Below are 19167 nucleotides of genomic sequence, written 5' to 3'. Positions count from 1 at the left end.
GGTTAAAAATAATGATTAAATATTATACTCTTTAAGTTTTAGCTTTTAAAAAGAATAATTATTGACCTAAATCCCCTAAGTTAATATTTAAATGAAAAGTTAACTAAGTTAACTTAATCTTTTAAGTATAGCATTAAGAAGATTTTAAGTTACGAAGGTATCAATTACTCTTATTTACATTGTATTAAACGCCCCATAATTTGAGATAAAAGGTAGAGGTGAATAAATAAATAAAGATTAGAATTCATGAAGGGTGAGATAGATTTACTTGAGTTTAGACTAACCATTATTAAAAAGTTTAGCCTTGACATAAAGGCTATCAAACTCGGTGTATAGTTTAGACGCCATAAATTGAAACTCTTAACAAAATTATGATAAACAGGATCTTATTATCTCCATGTACATTCACTGTTATTTGTACGATGATTAAAAGAATAATTAAATCACTTAAATTATAATAAAATTCTTCTTAATTTAATTAAATTATTATTTATCTCACTTAATTAAAAAAGATGATAAAATGAGTCATAAAAAAAATGTAAAAATAGTCTACGTTCAACCATCTAGGTTGGAAGCCTGTGATCTAAATGACGATAATAATAAACTTGTCAATGGAATAAACTTGTCAATGGTTGGCGAATCGTCCTCAAAAGTTTGGTTAGTGTTACATGCTGTATTGGCAAATCCATTTTCACTATCTTTAAATTCAGACAGGTTAGACAAGGAAAAGTGACCTTAAAACAAATGAAAATCCACTGCCACAGTAAACTTTCAACGTGTCTTCTTGGTTCGGAGCTTGGTGGCCTAGACTCACTGTTTGAGGGTTGATTTGGTCACTTGTGTTCCCCAAACCAAGTTGACCATGTTCACCCCATCCCCATGTCTTTATTGCTCCATCCACTGTGATTAGAACAGCATCAACAAAGAAGCTCATGACCAAATCCAAGAAACAAGAAAGGAAGATATAATTTTCTAGTAAATTAAATATTGCCTGTCAATAAAGCAGAATGCTCTGCTCCAGCTGCAATCTCCACAACTTTTGTCCCATCGAGACCAGAAACACTATTCAAAACAGCATGAGTTGAATCTGTTGGAATGTGAAATGGAGAGATTACTATATATCAGAATATGAGGCAAATGCCATGAATATTAGCAGGATGATCATACGCTTGCATTGCATCATTGGCTAGGCAACTTCAGTTTTTTAATGACAGAGGATTGTAATTAACCAACACTTGCTTATTATGATGCAGCAGATGAGAATGCAAAAGATACTTCCCCAAGTTTGATAGCAGAATGTGTCAAAAGGGGAAAAAAGTTTTTGCTAAACATGTGTACTTAAAAATATTTCTAGTATGATCAAGGTTGTGGACTACCACCTAAATGCTTCTGCAGGTTTATTTTTTCAAGATCACTAAGGACTCCATGGCGATCACCACCAAGGATAAAAACTTCACCACCATCTGTTAAAGATATCCATAATAACATGTCAGGCACATTACTCAAATCTTAGGAAGAGAGAAGCAATCTTGCGAGGAGTTGTTAAATAATACTAAAGAAGATTGGATTCAACAAATGAAAAGAAAAATATGCATGTACCAGTCAATACTAATGCATGATTCCATCCGAGAGCAACTCTATTAAACTTCAAAGGTGAAACCAAATGCTGAGGGGTAAGAACATCAGAAGTGCCAGTAAACCCTCTTCCCCAAACATACAGATCGCCATCAGCTGATGTATCCAGCAAGATGAAACATGAATACGAACAAAAATTAATTTAAAATAAAAGACATAAATAGCATATGATTGACACAATCTTGCACTATAAAATTGCTTCTATAAGTGAACCAGAGGTTAAAATAAATTATGCATGAAATTCAATGTTCTGTCTTTATTGCAGTGTGAAGAAGAAGATAACGTTGGGATATAGAGATTTCGAACAAATCCTACATCAGTTTTGTGTGATGAAAATGAGGGCTTTATAAAGTGAAGCGAAGCAAACCAAACCAAAATGGTTTAGGTCATTTTGGTGATGAGGAGCCAATTCCAGCAGAGGCTGGCCTGTTTTGATGGATCCATACTCCAGGATCCATGATTCTCAACAGAAAATATGGACACACTCACTAGATAATGCAGCACTATGATCTCCATTCGCACAAATGCTAATTATTTCAATGTCTTCTATCCCACAGATAACTTGGGGGACACTAATTGATTTAACCTTATCTTTCGAGATACCCAATTGACCACGCTTTCCAGAACCGAAACCATAAATTTGTTTTCTCCAACAATCTGCAGCACAATCACCTAACTCATTAACAAGAATTCAAGGAATGAGTAAGTGGTGAAGCTAAGTTTCAACATGTTCTACACTAAGATTTTTATTCTTTCTTGGTTTAGAACAAACTTCTTGTTATATTACCATTTCATTGAATAGCAACTTTCTTACAAAACTTTGCTATGAAGAACCTTTTTAGTTTCGTCTTCTAATTTCAGAAATGAATCATGCCTGTCAATTCATCATCACATGCTAATTCAATGAATACATCACAGAACAGAGATTTTGCCAAAAAAAAAAAAAAATCCTCCTTGTTGATCTGCTTCTTGGTCATGTTTCACATAAGGTAAAATTGAGTTATATCTTTCACTAACAAAACTAATTCCTCAAGTATATTTAATTAAATGGACATATAAATCATAATGAAACAGCGTCTCCGCATTACAACAGTGTAACTGCTAGTAAAAGAGCACTTCTGTTACGCATTTACCTTTCAACAAGACAAGTGAATGTCGCATGCCACATGCTATCCGCTCAACGTGCCTATTAACAAAATATGAGACTTTAACAGGAATACTACGTGACTTGTAATCGCCATGCCCAAGCTGACCAAATGAGCCATCCCCACAAGTCAAAAGTGAGCCTGTGTCTGAAAAGGAAACATGCAAAGATCAAATTAAAGATTGAAACTTTGGAAGAAAAGACTTTCTACTGACGCAGGATACACATTGAATGTATTGTCGAAGGCGATAAGACTGAAGTCCACTGTTACATTAACTCAAATCTCTAACATTGAAGAAATGAATCAGAATGATGCGTTCATAATAGCACAAAGGACCTGAAACAAACCCAGAGTGGCTCCATCCAGCAGAGACATTTGTTATAACATAACCATCCAAGAAATTAACGGGCTTTGGATGTAAGCTACTGAGCATTTCTCCATGGCCTCGCTGACCAGATGTTCCTCTGCCCCATGTCAGTACTTTCCCAGCTGCAGAGTAGTTTGATCAAAATTCGAACAGAGATACCGAAAACCTATAATTCAATTACGCATGAGTAAAAGGAGAAGTACCAGAGCTCAAAGCAATAACGTGAGCACCGCCGCAGGCAAGCGTGGAGATGGATGCAGCGTAGGAGAGAGGAGGAAGGTGAAGGACTTGAGGGAGATGCTCGTCCTCAAGCTTGCCTGTGCCCAGCTGGCCGTCAGTTCCTGCTCCCCAACTCCACACTCGCTGCTGCAATTTTAGTTCTTCTGGTTGTTCTGTTTCTGCTTTGGTCACTTCTTTGCCTTCCTCTTTGGTCACTTCTTTGCCTTCTTGGTTTTCTTCCATCATTGATACATGCCCTGATGCCCTCTCTCGTCTGATGCCTCCGTCTCTGCACTATTTTCGGGTTTTGGCTCAATGGCTATTTTATTCAACGACATCGTATTTTAGTCCAAATTAAATTGAAACGGTGTGTGATGGGCTTGTTGGGCAGATTGTGGAATCTGTTATTGAATATTGATGGACCACTTGGTTTTTGGTTAATACAAAGTTTCCATTCTAAACCCAATTATTGATATAAAAAATTGAATAATTATATATATATATATATATATATATATATATATATATATTAAAAACTTAATAATTCTGTCAAACATTTAAATCTATTTATTTAAAATATGATATAAAAAAATTTTTATAAATATTATTATAAAAATATATTTTTTATTTAATTAATTACTTATATAAATTTTAATGATGTCCAATAAATAAAATTTAAACTTGTTTTAAATACATTATGTATTACCAAAATTTATTCTAATAAAGTTCAATTGGATGGAATATCTAAAAATACTGACATATTATCATCCTAATTTTATTATAAATCAATAATTGATTTTAAGGAACTGTTAAATGATTGCAATTTCAGTTCTAAAGGGTTGGAAAATGTAATTCAAATTGATCGATTTATTGTCCAATTTTCTCTTTCAAGTGGCGCACTGTGTTTACCCGAGATTTAAAACATTCAAAACTTCATGCTTAATCAATCGCAGGCATAACCATTGATTTTATACAAATTATGAGTCTAGTTTGTGATCTTCCCTACTTAAAATGATATAAATGTCGAAAAAAATCCAACTCTTGCCACATACTAATGCATCCATGTGGATGATTCTAGAGAAAATCTGAGCCCAGCAGCACATCATCAACTACCAACTCAAAAATATTACACAGAGTCGTAAAATTAAAGCTGCTGCACAAAATGGAACGGGTGGAGGAGGCAATGTTAAGTGATGAAAGCCTGATCAAATCAATAAGTTAAAGATGTTATCTTGCAATACAAAAGCAATGCCCCTTGAGAAGGAGAAAAACAAATGCTAGAGGATATCATAATAAGCAACCATCTCCCTGCCTTTGGAAGGCACATCTAGCACAGCAGAAGTAACACTAGTACTTCTTGGGTTCACTGTAGCTGAAGCGAGCTTATTACCTCTACCGTGTTTGCTTAGGGGTATCTCTGTAACACCCCTCACCCGACTACAGTGTAGCCGAGCAAGGCGTGCTACAATCGGTGCCGGAGCACCCTAACTTATCTTACTTTATTTTTTTAATAATTTTGAATTCTTTTAATTTAATATTAATTATTTTTTGACGGAGAAACCAGTGGAGTTTCCCCTATTTTATTATCGTTTGGCGTATTTCAATATTCACCTGTTTGAAATTCAACAATATTTTAAAATAAAAAATTTCATCCATGCTAATCATAATTATCTCATCAATCATTCTCATAATTTTCTCATATTTCAAATCTCATCCATACATTTTAATTTCATAATCATTTCCATACTCATATCATCATTTGAAAAATCATTATGTAATTCAAATCTATACTCATTAGTACAAATTCATTCATACTCCATTCTTATAGTAAAATTCTCAAATTTGCATTAATTTACATCATTTGCAATAATTAAATAAATCCTTAATTTACATGATATACAAATTAATTACAATTTGCTAATTTATATTACAATATAAGAAATAAATAACATACACAAAATACATGATATGCATAATGTGAGCCCTATCTACATGCATTCTTGAGAGGTGACAACCTTAAGCGCTCTGCGGTCGAACTCCAAAATCTCTGTTTAGTATTCGCTGGGCTTTAACTTCAGTACCTACGTGAGGAAACAATTCCATCGCGCTAAGCATTGCTGCTTAGTGGTGCAATAATATAACAAGGAAATAATATATAAATATAGATAGAAATAAAATATAATTTAAATAATTAAGATTTATTTATACTTCACATGCGGTTCTAAAATTTAATATGTTTTATCCTAATTTAGTCTTCTTTGGAAGTGTTTATTTCGCCAATATCTGATAATAATGTACATAGAAAAATAATCTAACAATAATAAATTTATGCTTATATTATCATGTAGGTCACCTTTGCAATATTTATGTATATTATTATTTTCTTTGCTAATCTTTTAGCATTTTCTCAATACTTTCTAAGGTGTCTCAGATTATTTCATAATAAGTAAATTTTTAATATCGGTCCAGTTCATCTCGATTCTTTCTAATAAATAACTATTCTAATTTATTTTAGGTCATCTTACTCATTTATTTAATTTCTAATATTTTTAATTACTAATATTCTTAACTTATTTCAATAAATTTCACTGCCCAAGTAATCTATGTGGTGACTAAAGCTGGATAGCAGTCGTTGGCTGGACACCGCGGTGCCTCGGGCCGTCATACCATGGGGCCTTGAGCGTCAACCACGTATGCAATGAGAATGGCTAAAAAGCCATGATAACACATAATAGGGCATAAAAGCGATGAGTGCAGGCATAAAGCCATGAATACGGGCACAAAGTCATGAATACTGGCATAAAGCCTTTCGCAGTACTGCTAAAATAATTCCCTATTGGCATGCCAATCTATCCAATCTGACATACGTGTCTAGGTAATACATGGGCACATAGTACCATTGAAAGTTTATATGTTTCATCATTTCATTATTTTTCGTTTATATATATTTTATAGCATTCTAATTTTGTTTATAATGGAAACATAATTTCCAAATTCATATTTCTAGGTAATTTATGCATTCATCGTAATATTCATACTAATTACAATTCACATTCATTTAATCTCATGTACCATTCACATTCAAAACATCTTTCCTTTCTCTCTTGATGGGAACCTAAATCACAAATGACACTTTTATCACATTTATTCATTCAACAATCTATTCATATAAGTACATTTCATACTTCAAGTTGTATTGTTAATATATTATGAACTCCATTGGTGTTGGGAGTATAAGTCTCAACAATCCATCTAGGTTAATTTCATTTCATATTCAAGTGGTATCACTCATGTTTTATTAAACCTACTAGTAATGGAAATACAAATCTTAATTATATATTCACATAAATTAAATGTTCATTAAGTCATTTAGGTAAATTACTATTTCTATTCCAAGTAATCCATGAATGTTTCATAGATTCCAAATTTCATACCTTAATTTCCTCTACCAATTTAATTATTATACTTTGTGTCTTTGTATTACTATTCACATTACTATTCACTCAAATTGTTGACTTTTTAATACATAATAAATTTATTGAACCTAAGTTCTCAAAGATACCACATTTTGCATTCAAAATTTGTTGGTATTGGTTGCCAATACCATTTCCAAGCTTAATGTTAATTGGGCAGAATTTTTAGTTTTTATGCCTTGTCTTTACTGTTCCATTGATTAATTTTTCAGTGGGAATTTGGCAAAATGATCAACATAAAAGTTGTTTCTTATTTTGTCTAGTTGAATTTCCTTTTTTGAATCACTCCATTTGGAGTTTTGTAACTCAAGTTATGGTCTAAAAACCACAACTGGCCGGATTGAAATTTTTCTGGACTGACCATATCTACAGTGTAGTGAACAGTGATTGCAACTCCCTTGTTGGATAGGTTCTGGTCATAATTTGGGTTAGGTTTCTTCATGAAAGTTGTTGGTCTATATCTCAACTTGTTGCTGGTAAAATTTCAGGTCAATTGGACCATTCTACACTGAGTTATGGTAAATGACCAAATACTGTTCATTTGGTCATTCTGCAGAAACAGACTGCAGGTCACCCGGATTGGGGCAAGCTTTTGGTCCACTTGGTTTGGTCTTATGGGCATGGTTTCTTCACCAAAGTTATGCCATTATGTGTCTAGTTTCATGTCCAATTGGCCTTGCACCAATTGAGCCTCTATAATTCAAGTTATGGCTGCCCAAACCTGCTGGACTCATGTCTAATTCTACAGGTCACCTAGGGCAGCCACGCTAAACCCAAATCCCATCACTAAACACACTTCATTTCTTGTTTACCCATAACCAAATGGTCACTAATTGACCATTAAAATTCACTTTCATCATTACATGATCAAAGTCTCAATTTCATGCTCAAACCCTAGCTCCAATTTCCAATTCATGGCATACACACACCAAACTCATACCAAATCACTTTATCCATCATCTATACTCATCAACAACATAATTAAGCCTCTTAATTTCATCAAAAACCAACAATCCTTAAACTTTCTCATGGCTGCCAAATTTAGAGATTTCATTTACTCAAGTTTTTCTTTTAATTTCACACAATTTCTACTTGATTTAGCATGCTTACAAGATTAAAAAAAGAAAAGAAATTGTTTAGTGCACTAACCTCTTGTAGCTCAAGTCCAAGCCAATCAAGACTTTAATTTTTCTTTACTTTCTTACTCTTTCTTGGCTGCCAAATACTTCTCCTTGGTGTGGGTATAATTTTTAGTGAAAGGAGGATAAGGTTTTAAGGTGAATTGAAGTGGGAAATGAAGCTTGAGGGAGCTTTAATGGTGGAACCTCTTCTCTCTCTCTCTCTCAACGTTTTTGGCTGCCCAAAGGTTGAAGATGCATATTGGTTTTTCAATTTTTTGGTCTCTTTTATCTCTTTTAATGAGTTTAATCAATTGTGATTGGTGGAGGAAGTTTAAATGACATCATATGATGTCATAATTAGCATTTTCTTTCATTTTCTTTTCTTCTCTACTCTACTCATTTTTAATTTAATTTTTAGAAATATTTATTCATATTTTAGATCATAATAATTATTTGCTTAACTGGACAAGTTAGCAAAAAATCATCTCTGAAGACGAAATGACCAAAATGCCCTCCTTTTGGCTTAACGGGCCAAAATTGTCTGTACCGATTGAAAAATTTTTCTAAGTATTTTCTTGGCATTCTAATGCCATAAGAACCTCAATGACCCTTCTCTGGAGTCTCAAAAATTATTTTATAATTTTTCCCCCAAGTCTAGGGCTCCTAGTTGCGAGAATTGCAACTTCTCACTAGGTTACCCATCGCTAGGGCACCGACTCATTTAACTTGGTTGTATTTTATTTCTAGAATTTTTCCTAAATTTTTCTTATTATTATTTGAGTTAATTATGGCTCATCACTCTAGTCTAATTATTTTTCCAGACGTTCTAGCTGTCCGGACCGACACCGGTCACGAAAGCTTGATAGAATGTGCGGAATTGTCTGATGAGGGTGTTACAATCTCAGCCTGCAATAGTTTGGAGGATGACTCGCTTTCCTTGTCACTTCCAACCCTAATAATTGAAAGATAGGGTTTAAATTTTCCATATTTTTCCCGCAGCCAAACAGAGGCTCATCAGTAAAGTGTATACTCTTTTCGAAATTGGAAAGGAAAAAGTAAAAGTGCGTACTGCATACTCTTTTCGAAATCAATAGTGATGCCAAAGGAGGCGTCAAGGGCAGCAGCAATGGCTGGTTCAGCCGATCACGTTCAATGCAATGTAGATGTGGGAGATTGACCAATTTACATATATCGACTATTAATAAAATGTTAAATTTATAATTTTATTTTCCTCTACAATTTTATTGATGATTAATTAAGTGAAGTGGAGAGTGCCAAAATTTAAATTTATGATTTTTTAATTAATATGAGATATTTAATTGCTATATTATTAATCAAATCGTCAAATGATTTCCCAATTCTACAAGACTACAAGAGATGATATCACCTTAACTTTGGTAAGTCCTCCCGATTTGTTGGTTAATGCCGCTTTTGCTTCTCTCTCCAAATGTTGGTTTCCAAGAACCCTGCCTTGGCACTAGGCAGCACCAAAATTTGCCCAGTGGACTAGTTGGACACTGGGTTCAATGCAATTCCATTTCTCTCCACCTGATTGAGCAACGTCTTCTATTATCTCTTCAAATTCAGATTCTCAACTCAGGTAACTATTCTTACCTCAACTCAAAACTAGGAATATCATGTGAAATGTCATCTAGATTATAAAGGGCCACTTACAATCTCAGAATCTCCTTCTGTCTTACCAAACCCCCAAATTTGATGGAGCTGGAATGGATATTCTTTGAATTTTAACTTGCAACCAAAACCTACTTCTCCTCCATCTTCCCTCCTCCAATGGCTGCCTACATGTCACCATTTTTCCTATCCTTCTTTTACAAATACCCCTTTCAGAGCCTTGCCCAACCGTCTGAATATTAATCCTTCTATTTCCCATGACAAGCAAGCTCTTGTCAATTCCCAGCCATTCTTGGCATATCAAACTTTGGATCTTCCAGGCTATCATCGTCTCTCTGCTTCTCCTTTTGCGGCAACTAAAGCCTCTTCACATTCGTATTGTGACACAACTGATGTCCTTCTAGGAGAAGCCAGCCAAGTTTCTGTTTTGGGTTGTGTTCTGGGCTTCTCTCTCTTGCTTGGTTTGCAGCTTCAGCGAATGCTAATGCTGCTGTACATTCCATCAAAGCCTCCAGCTTTGGGCTAAAGATTGCTAGCGCTCTTTGAGGTTTGGGCTGGCCTGATGAGATGCAACTTAAGCCTCTAACTCTCAACGGTGTTATCTATTATTTGGTTAGTATCATTTTACTTATTACGACCATTGCTCCCGATATGGCTACTTTTAACAACAAGCTTAGGAGTTTACTGTATCATTACTAGTGCAAAATCACATTGGTTGAAGGAAAAAAAAACAATCAGCTCGAGATTAACAAATTTTGGGGTTCTAATTGCAGGAACATGGTTCCTATGCCGTTCATTACACTTTACTAGAAGAAATTTGCTTCTTTCCTGGCTGGAAAGAACCAGTCGGCATCTTGATTCTTTGACATGCTGTTTGAGAATGGCAAACAGGAGGCTGGCCTGTGGAAGAGTTTCATTGGCTTGGCCTGATGCTTTTTGTAGCCGTTCCTTTCCCTGGTACTGGAGCGTGGACCGGAGCCACCATCGCTTCTATTCTTAATATGCCGCCCTGGCCGTCTGTATCAGGAAATTTTTCGGTGTTGTATTGGCTGGGTTGCCGGTGAATTTACTGGTGAACCTGGGTCTCAAGTATGCAATTGTTACTGGTATCATCCTCTTCTTGATATCCACTTTTATGTGGTTTATCCTTCGAAATATAGGAAGTCTTTGAGCTCCTCAAACAGATGTGTTCAGTTGGTGGATTAAATCACACATTCCTCTCAAGACTCAAGAGCAGTAAAAACAGCGATTTATATTTTTCCAATTTGTATAATGTCACTTAGGAGTTGGTAGCAGTTTATTCGTTATTCTGCCACCTTTGATTTTGTGCAGGGGGTTGGTTTCACTGATTGTGTTGCACAAAATCTATATTCTTGAGCGAGATTTTTCTTTCCTCTTTTTCTTTTGGGAACTGTTTAGAAGATTTTGATATTGATGCTCTCAAAACTGAGGCAAATTATGAATTTAATCAAAATCTATGTTAGGGAGACTGTAGTTTTCAGGAGTTTATGAATGATACCAATTCTTTATTTTGATGAAATGAATATATCAGTAATGAGATGGATGTATATGAATTTTGTTTAGAAATTAAATTTTCTCACAGTACAAGTGAACTGTGGAATTACGTATTTAGGCAATTTAACGGTAAAAAACGCTCTTAACCATGAACTGTTCCTTGCACTGCAGTCCTAAAAATACTGTTCATATCAAAGTATATTGATTGTTGTGGTCCACGGAAATTTCTTATTGTATGAACTTGTAAAATAAAAAATAAATGTGTCAGAAGTCCACTGAATATGGACCTAGTAAGAACTCTCCTTCCCTCAAATTAGAGCTAGTATGAGAACATAATATATTAGATTGATTAGAGAGAAAGAACATATCTACATAGATAAGAACATACATTCATAGATGATCTGATTTCTTTATATAGGATATAAACAATAGTTAGTTATGATAAGTCAATTATATAATTATATGGATATTATTAACTAATATAATTATAGGATTATATAAATAATTATAGGCATTGCTGTATTTGGCAATTTTAATAAGATTATTTATTTTTAATCAAGATTCTTTACTTTTATTAAATGGGTCTTACAATGATTAAACCAATTAAATAAATCTTGTGGTTCAACCATTAAATATTATTAGGTTCATGAGCTATTAAAAAATTTGAGTTATTGAATTAATTATATAAATGTTAATGTTAAGGAGCTATATCAATGATTAATTAATATATTTTTTGAAATAAAATGATTAAATCATCAATTTCATTAAAAATAATGAGATTAACAGTAACTTTTCAAATTTTAAACACTGAATGAAGCTTCATATTGTAATATCCCTAATTTTCAAATAATTATTTTATATATATATATATATATATTTTATTCTAACCCTAGTATTGTGGACTTCGCGTAGGTACTTTCATTTCATGGAAATTCAATCGTCGCCCGGATCTGCAATTTCATGCCGAGCAGATAAGCTGCTGGAACTATTTCATAACCGGGTCAAGATTATAAGCTATCCCACCATTTTCAGACGTTCTGGATGCGTTCCAGTTATCGGAATCAGCATAGGTGAACCCAAACCTTACTTTTTCTTAATTATCTGGTGCTTAATTTCGATTAAAAATCTATAAAATATTCGTGGTAGGTTAGAAAAATATAATTCCTTTTGCGTTAGCTCTATAATATTGCTAAGGACCGCAGGGCAAAGTTTTAGAATTTTTAGAGCTCAATTGGGTAGTTTTTGCAAAAGGGGTAATTGTAGGGACTAGATTATAATTTTTTAAATTGTGATTACTGACTATTTGGGTGAGCCCAGGAGAGGTCATGTGATGTGATTGAGTTGTGAATGTGTGACTTGCGAATATAGAAGTGCATTTTGAACCATTTTGCAGGTTGGGTAAGTCCTAGATATAGGGTAGACTCTGTCGGATTTTCGACACGACCTAGGGTGTCTTTGGTCTTTTCCAAGCTTGTATCGAGTCAATATATTAAATAATTGCAATGAAATTTGTTAGGTGAACCGGGACAACCTTCCTCTTCCGCCCAGCCACCGCAGTGACTTTGGTTTAAGTCTGTGAGTAAAATATTAATTTTAATTGTAATTTCGATATTATTATATGTTCAAGCATGCCCATGCATCACTTATAAATATGTTTCTATGTAGTTAAACACTAGGCACGTTTTATATTACATTCATAATTGTTGAATTGCCATGGATGTTGTTTGTGGTAATTTGGAGTAGTGTGTGTGCATGGCGTGCGTGTGGTATGGTATTGGATATGGACAGGACGGGTAGACAGGGCTTGAGAGACACTCGCTGGGACCCGGTCCTTTGGGGTAGACACGGCTTGAGAGACACTCACTGGGACCCCGCATTTGGTTTATTAAGCGAAAGTCCAGCTTAAGAGACACTCGCTGGCAGAGATTGGATTAAGAGGGCTGTATAGGGGATCAGCTCCCATATATGTGTTGCTTGACAGTGTTGGGTATGTGAGTGCTCTAAATTGCCTTTTTGCTGTTATGATATGAAAATTATGACGATGTTGCATTTTACTCCACAGGGTGCATTAGCTTTAGATAGTTATAAAGATTATGATTAAAATTGGTATTTTACTCTCTGAGTCGAACGCTCACTTCTGTTCTTCTATTTTTCTAGGCTACAGGAGGATTATTTATTGTGGCTAACCTACTTTTCTTCTTCGCAGATCCATTAATAGTATTTAATGTATTTTATACAATTGAGTTAAATTTTAGACTCCGCATGTGTTAGAAGCACTTATTTTTATTTTGGGCCTGTATAATAAAAGTTATATTGGACCTGTAAAAATTATTAACTGTATGCACGATGGGATTGGTTGAGAGAGCTGAGCTCCCATTTGAGTTATGACATTTTGATTATGTTGAGGGTGAGCTGAGCTCCCCAATTTATCATATATTGTGTTTACAAGTCGGGCGAATAAAAAAACTCTCCGTTAAATAGTCAATTTTATGGCTGAACTCAGTCCAGTTAAATTCTTGAAATTGAGCCCAAACGGGCCTTAGAGTTGGGTCGAAGAATAGTCAGGCTTACTACGGGCCTCGGAGGCTTTAGGCTGGCCTAGGTCTTAGTGCCGGTCCGGCCCATAGGTTGGGCCGTGACAAAAATGGTGTCAGAGCCTAGGCTTTAGGTTCATGGGAAAGTTTGTACCTAGTGTTGTCACATGCGGAGTATAGGATTATGTTTTATCTTTTTCTGTAGTTCTTTGTTTCTAGATTCTGCGTTATTCATTGGGTAGTGTAAAAGTGCTTCAGATTGGTGTCTTATTTTTCATACAGTACATGGCAATGTAAACTAGAGTTAGTAGATATGTTAAGGTCTACCATGGGTATATGTATTCCATGAAGTTCTGTGTTTTTGTCAGTATATGGCTAATTGATGTGCCTATTTAGTGCAAGGCAAGAGGACATAAAGGTGAGTTATGGCAATATAGTTGCCTTAGATGAGGGCAAAGGTATCACTGCTGGCAATTGTCAGTGGATATCAAAGTCAAAATAAGTTTACGAGATCAGCGGATTCGAGAGAGATAAGAGATTGAAAAACCTAGTTTGTTTGGACATAACGTAGTAACTATGCAATGTTCTTGATGTTTGTATTTGTCGCAAGGGGTTTTGCGGTCGCCCGGACGATCATTCACCGAAGTGGGAAGAAGTGAGGAGTCGCCACCTTAGTTTTGAGGGAAACTAAAGAAAACCGTTTGAGAAGTTAAATTTAAAAATGAAACCACTTCAAGGCAGAGATTCTAGGTTCGGGGTCCGTAAACGGGTGGGGAAGGTGTTAGGCACCCCACCTCGTCCCTTAATAAGGGTGAGTAGATTTAATTTTGCATTCTTTATAAATTAGTTAGGAGGGCTTGAATGGGAATGTTAATCCTTACGATAAAAGGAATATTTGATCTTTCACTAAATTCGGATTACCCAGATACATAAGTAAATGAGACAACCTTAGTGAATTGACGTCACGAATCGTTTTTGGTTTTGGGATTATTTTGTATACAGGTTAAATTTTGGTGTGGGGATCGGATAAGAACCCTCCTCCGATCTCCCTTAAATACTTATTAAAATTTTGAATGGAGACCGGATAAGAACTCTCCTCCGATCTCCTTTTGAATAGTTATTAAAATTTTGAGTTGAGATCGGATAAGAACTCTCCTCCGATCTCTTTTAAATAGTTATTAAAATTTTGAGTTGAGATCGGATAAGAACTCTCCTCCGATCTCTTTTAAAATTTTGAATTGAGATCGGATAAGAACTCTCCTCCGATCTCTTTTAAATAGTTATTAAAATTTTGAATTGAGATCGGATAAGAACTCTCCTCCGATCTCTTTTAAATAACAGGAGCCTGAAAGGGACTCTTCCGACCTCCCGAATCTTAATTTCAGCTACATGCCATAAGAGCCTAAAACTAAAGATTCTGACGCTTGAAGATACAAGGGATAAGGCTTCCCGATACCTTTTGACTAAATAAGGAGAACTAGACCTGATTTACCGACCTTCCATGTGGTCATTTTTCCAATACCTATTAATGACCGGTTTATCCTGTCTCATTTACTTTGGTTTGATTCCACTTTACGGCCTCTTTGCTGCATCTACCATTTACGTCATCCTAATAGTTCGGCTATTTCTTGACGTGTTGTTCAGATTCCCCCTTTTAAAAGAGATCTTTGGGTTGTATTTACCTACGTCTTACCTGACCATTTGCACACTACTGGGAATCCAAAAAGCTTGCATTCAGAAATGACGAAGATTAATGAAATGACGGACTAATCACTAAAGAGATAACTCGAGAGTAATATTCTTTTGGGTCTCTTTGCACAAAATGAACTTGGAGGAAATCACATACGTAAGAGGGGCAGAGAAACTACGAAAAGTAAACGTAAACACTTAATAAAACAGTAACATGAGCTCTTACCTGGGAGGAGCTGAAGCTGTAGGAATAATTATGGGGTGGCCTATAGAGATAAGGCAATGGACTGATTAGCCTGAGAGTTGATGTTCACCGTGAACTGGAGGGAACTTAGCTAAGATGCGATCAGGTCGAAATAACTACTGAGTGGGATGAGGTTAAGCTTAAACAGAAGGAACGAAAATAAAGATGATAAAGAGTTGAAAGTGAAGGCGTGACCAGATGATGAACAAACTGGAAATGTAGAGTTCCAGTGTTCAGAATCCTTTTCAAGAAACACTTCAGAAAACTAGTTTCAAAAGTCTTTCCAATTAACACTTCAAAGTAGCAGAATAACAAACTGAATGAAATTTTTCAGAGTTCTTCCGCTATAATAACAGCCTTTCTTTGTTTTTCCGTCCGTTTTTTGAACAGTTTTTCATGCAGGTATTTATAGGAATCGGGTGCTCCCCGTGGAGGGTCAGGATTTATTTGAGGGAGATGGAGGGTCAAGATTTTGAAGGACGAGATCGGATGTACAGGAATTAAAGAGAATCGAGATGAATGGTTGAGATCACTCTTCAGAATATTTGTCTTTTTCTTCCTTCAATCTGACGGTTCCAAATTTCCTTGTCCGGAACGATCTGATGGCTAAGAGCGAAAAACGCTGGTATTGTCGTCTTCTCTTTTGATCCAAGGGTTCCGGATTCATCCTTACAAGTGAGATCAACGGTGGAGATTGGGATGTACAGGACTGTCATGACATACCCTGGCACCTGTCAGCATTGCGGGCGATTCTTAGGCGTGCGGTGGAGATTTCGTCTGCAACGCTTTAACTACCTCGGCTCTGATTCTGACGACGGTTATTGGGATTTGTCTTATTCTTTTTGCCTACCGATCCCTTCTCTTTCTGATCTCTTTTACATGTTCTTTCCGACCTTTCATGCTGGTCTCCCACCTTTTCTTTGTGCAGGTATGGCGGGTGGTGAGGGTTCTCGAAAGCGGAAGAAGGACAAAGAGATCTCCCGGAGGATAAAGGCGTTGAAGCGTCCGGAACGACTTCAAACACCCGGTCACGAACCTGGGGAGATACAAAGAGACCGGCCTCAACCTTCGGATCTGCCGACCACTGAAGTTGTCCGATCTCCTCCTAGATCGGAAGAGCAGCCTCCGACTCTTTCAGTTGTTCCAAGTACGGAAAGAGGGCCTTCTCAATCTTCTGGGAGGACCTCTTCTCGTGGCGCTCAAATACTGATCGACTCCTTGAAGAACAACCGGACTGTTAGGGAGAACCCCGATTTTGCCAAAGTCCTGGGGTCTACCATCTTCTTTCAGGAGGATCGGGATAGGTTATCCCAGAATGGTCTCGACGACATCTTGACCCGATCCATGAGCCTGAACGTGGAGTGTCTGGTGAACCAGACCATGGTTCGGGAAAGGATTCAGCGTCTGGGTAAGGAGATCGGGAAGAAGAATCAGGAGCTGGCTTCCCTCCGATCCCAACTCTCATCCGCCCGGGATTATGTATCTCAAGTTGAGGGACGGGCGAAGTTCCACGAAGACAGGCTGGCCGAACAGAATAATATTTTGGCTGAAAGGGATCGTGCTCTTGAGGAAGTCCGGGCGCTTCATGCCAACGAAGCCGCTCAGGTCGCTCAACTTATAGAGGAGCTCAAAGCGAAGGATGAGGAGCTTAAGAAGAAAGATAAGGAGCTGAAGGAGGGAGATGAAGAGATGGTGGCGAGAGTAGCCGAAGCCTATGTGAATGCTCACAAGGACCTCTTGGCTGAACTCCAGAAACGCTACCCTGAAGAGGACTTCTCTTGGATGGCCGATCTAGCTCCTGAGGGCGACGATGAGGACAGTGAGGAGGAAGCCGAGGGTGAGAGAGAGAGTGAGCCAAATGTAAACCAAGCTGGGGGTGATCCCCCAGTTGAATAGTTTGTACAAAGAAAATGGAATGAAATGGAATGTCTCTTTTGTTCAATGAATGGTTGTGATCGGAATGAGTATTTGATTGTATGAGCACAGCAAGACAAAAACTAAATGCAATTATTAATCTAAGTATAAGAGATCGGGAAAACACCATAAGCATGAGATCGGCGGGGAAGAACTGCTAAATGGGACTTGATTAAAACTGAAAATTTAACTTGAAAACTTAAGATCGGAACTCACGTTAAACCGAACCAAAACCTTAGCTCTTAATCTTCCGAGAGAGCGGCAATGAAACTGGTGAGAAGAGATCTAATGCTAGTTCACTTCATTTGTCAACAGAGATCTGAGGTATACCCGACAGGTCCGGAAATTCGACAACGGGTTTGAGGGATCGGCAAATGATTTGAGAGATCGACAGGGCTTTAACGAATGTTAGGACTTAGCACCGATTCAATTCCTTTCAAGGAGAGTTAGGAAATATGGTTGCCTATCAAAGAGGGATCGGAAATGTGGTTGGCTGTCAAAAGGTGACTTAGTACCGGGGATCGGTTTCAAAGTTTTATTGATTTTGGGGATCGGTCAAAATATGGTGTCGACAGCTGCCCCTCTTTACATAATTTCTATTAAAGGAAAGAAATTTCCGTGTAGGAATTATGTAAAGATTCAGACTCATATTTTGGACGATTAATAGAACAACTTAGATCAACTTAATCGATAGCAGAAATTTAAATTGCAAGAAATTAAAATCAACTTAGATCAAGGAACCAGAGGTTGATAGCAGGAAATTTAAATTGCACGAAATTAAAATCAACTTGGATCAAGGAACCAGAGGTTGATGGTGGAATTGCAGGAAATTTAAAATTGCATGAAATTAAAATCAACTTAGATCAAGGAACCAGAGGTTGATAGCAGGAAATTTAAATTGCAGGAAATTAAAATCAACTTGGATCTAGGAACCAGAGGTTGATGGTGGAATTGCAGGAAATTTAAATTGCAGGAAATTAAAATCAACTTAGATCAAGGAACCAGAGGTTGATAGCAGGAAATTTAAATTGCACGAAATTAAAATCAACTTGGATCAAGGAACCAGAGGTTGATGGTGGAATTGCAGGAAATTTAAATTGCATGAAATTAAAATCAACTTGGATCAAGGAACCAGAGGTTGATGGTGGAATTGCAGGAAATTTAAAATTGCATGAAATTAAAATCAACTTGGATCTAGGAACCAGAGGTTGATGGTGGAATTGCAGGAAATTTAAATTGCAGGAAATTAAAATCAACTTAGATCAAGGAACCAGAGGTTGATGGCAGGAAATTTAAATTGCACGAAATTAAAATCAACTTAGATCAAGGAACTAGAGGTTGATGGTGGAATTGCAGGAAATTTAAAATTGCATGAAATTAAAATCAACTTACAAAGCAAGTCTAACCCTGACACATGAAGTTCTTTCCCTGATGAAGTGTACTTAACAAGACACCGAAGGCTGATGATTAATGGAGGAGGAGTTGCAAGACTCGACCCATGATCCCATTCTTTCGGATGGCCCTTTTTGTCCCCGTTCTCCTTACTATCTCGCGGAAAGCGCCCTTTCGGGTTTTCACTTTCTGTTCGTCCATTCGACAAGAAGCGCCCTTTCGGGTTTCCACCTCTAGTTTTTTTTTTTTTTTTTTTTTTTTTTAGGTCATTCCCTGCAAATCTCATA

The 19167-nt window shown here is 36.5% G+C and overlaps 1 pseudogene; it reads right to left on the bottom strand.

The window, feature by feature from the left end:
- Window positions 1-588: 588 nt before the first annotated feature.
- LOC131171345 (ultraviolet-B receptor UVR8-like) lies at window positions 589-3672 on the bottom strand (annotated as a pseudogene).
- Window positions 3673-19167: the final 15495 nt, after the last annotated feature.

This window comes from Hevea brasiliensis, chromosome 12, assembly GCF_030052815.1.
Source record: "Hevea brasiliensis isolate MT/VB/25A 57/8 chromosome 12, ASM3005281v1, whole genome shotgun sequence".
Taxonomy (NCBI): Eukaryota; Viridiplantae; Streptophyta; class Magnoliopsida; order Malpighiales; family Euphorbiaceae; genus Hevea; species Hevea brasiliensis.
This window is presented reverse-complemented; position numbering and strand designations above follow the sequence as displayed.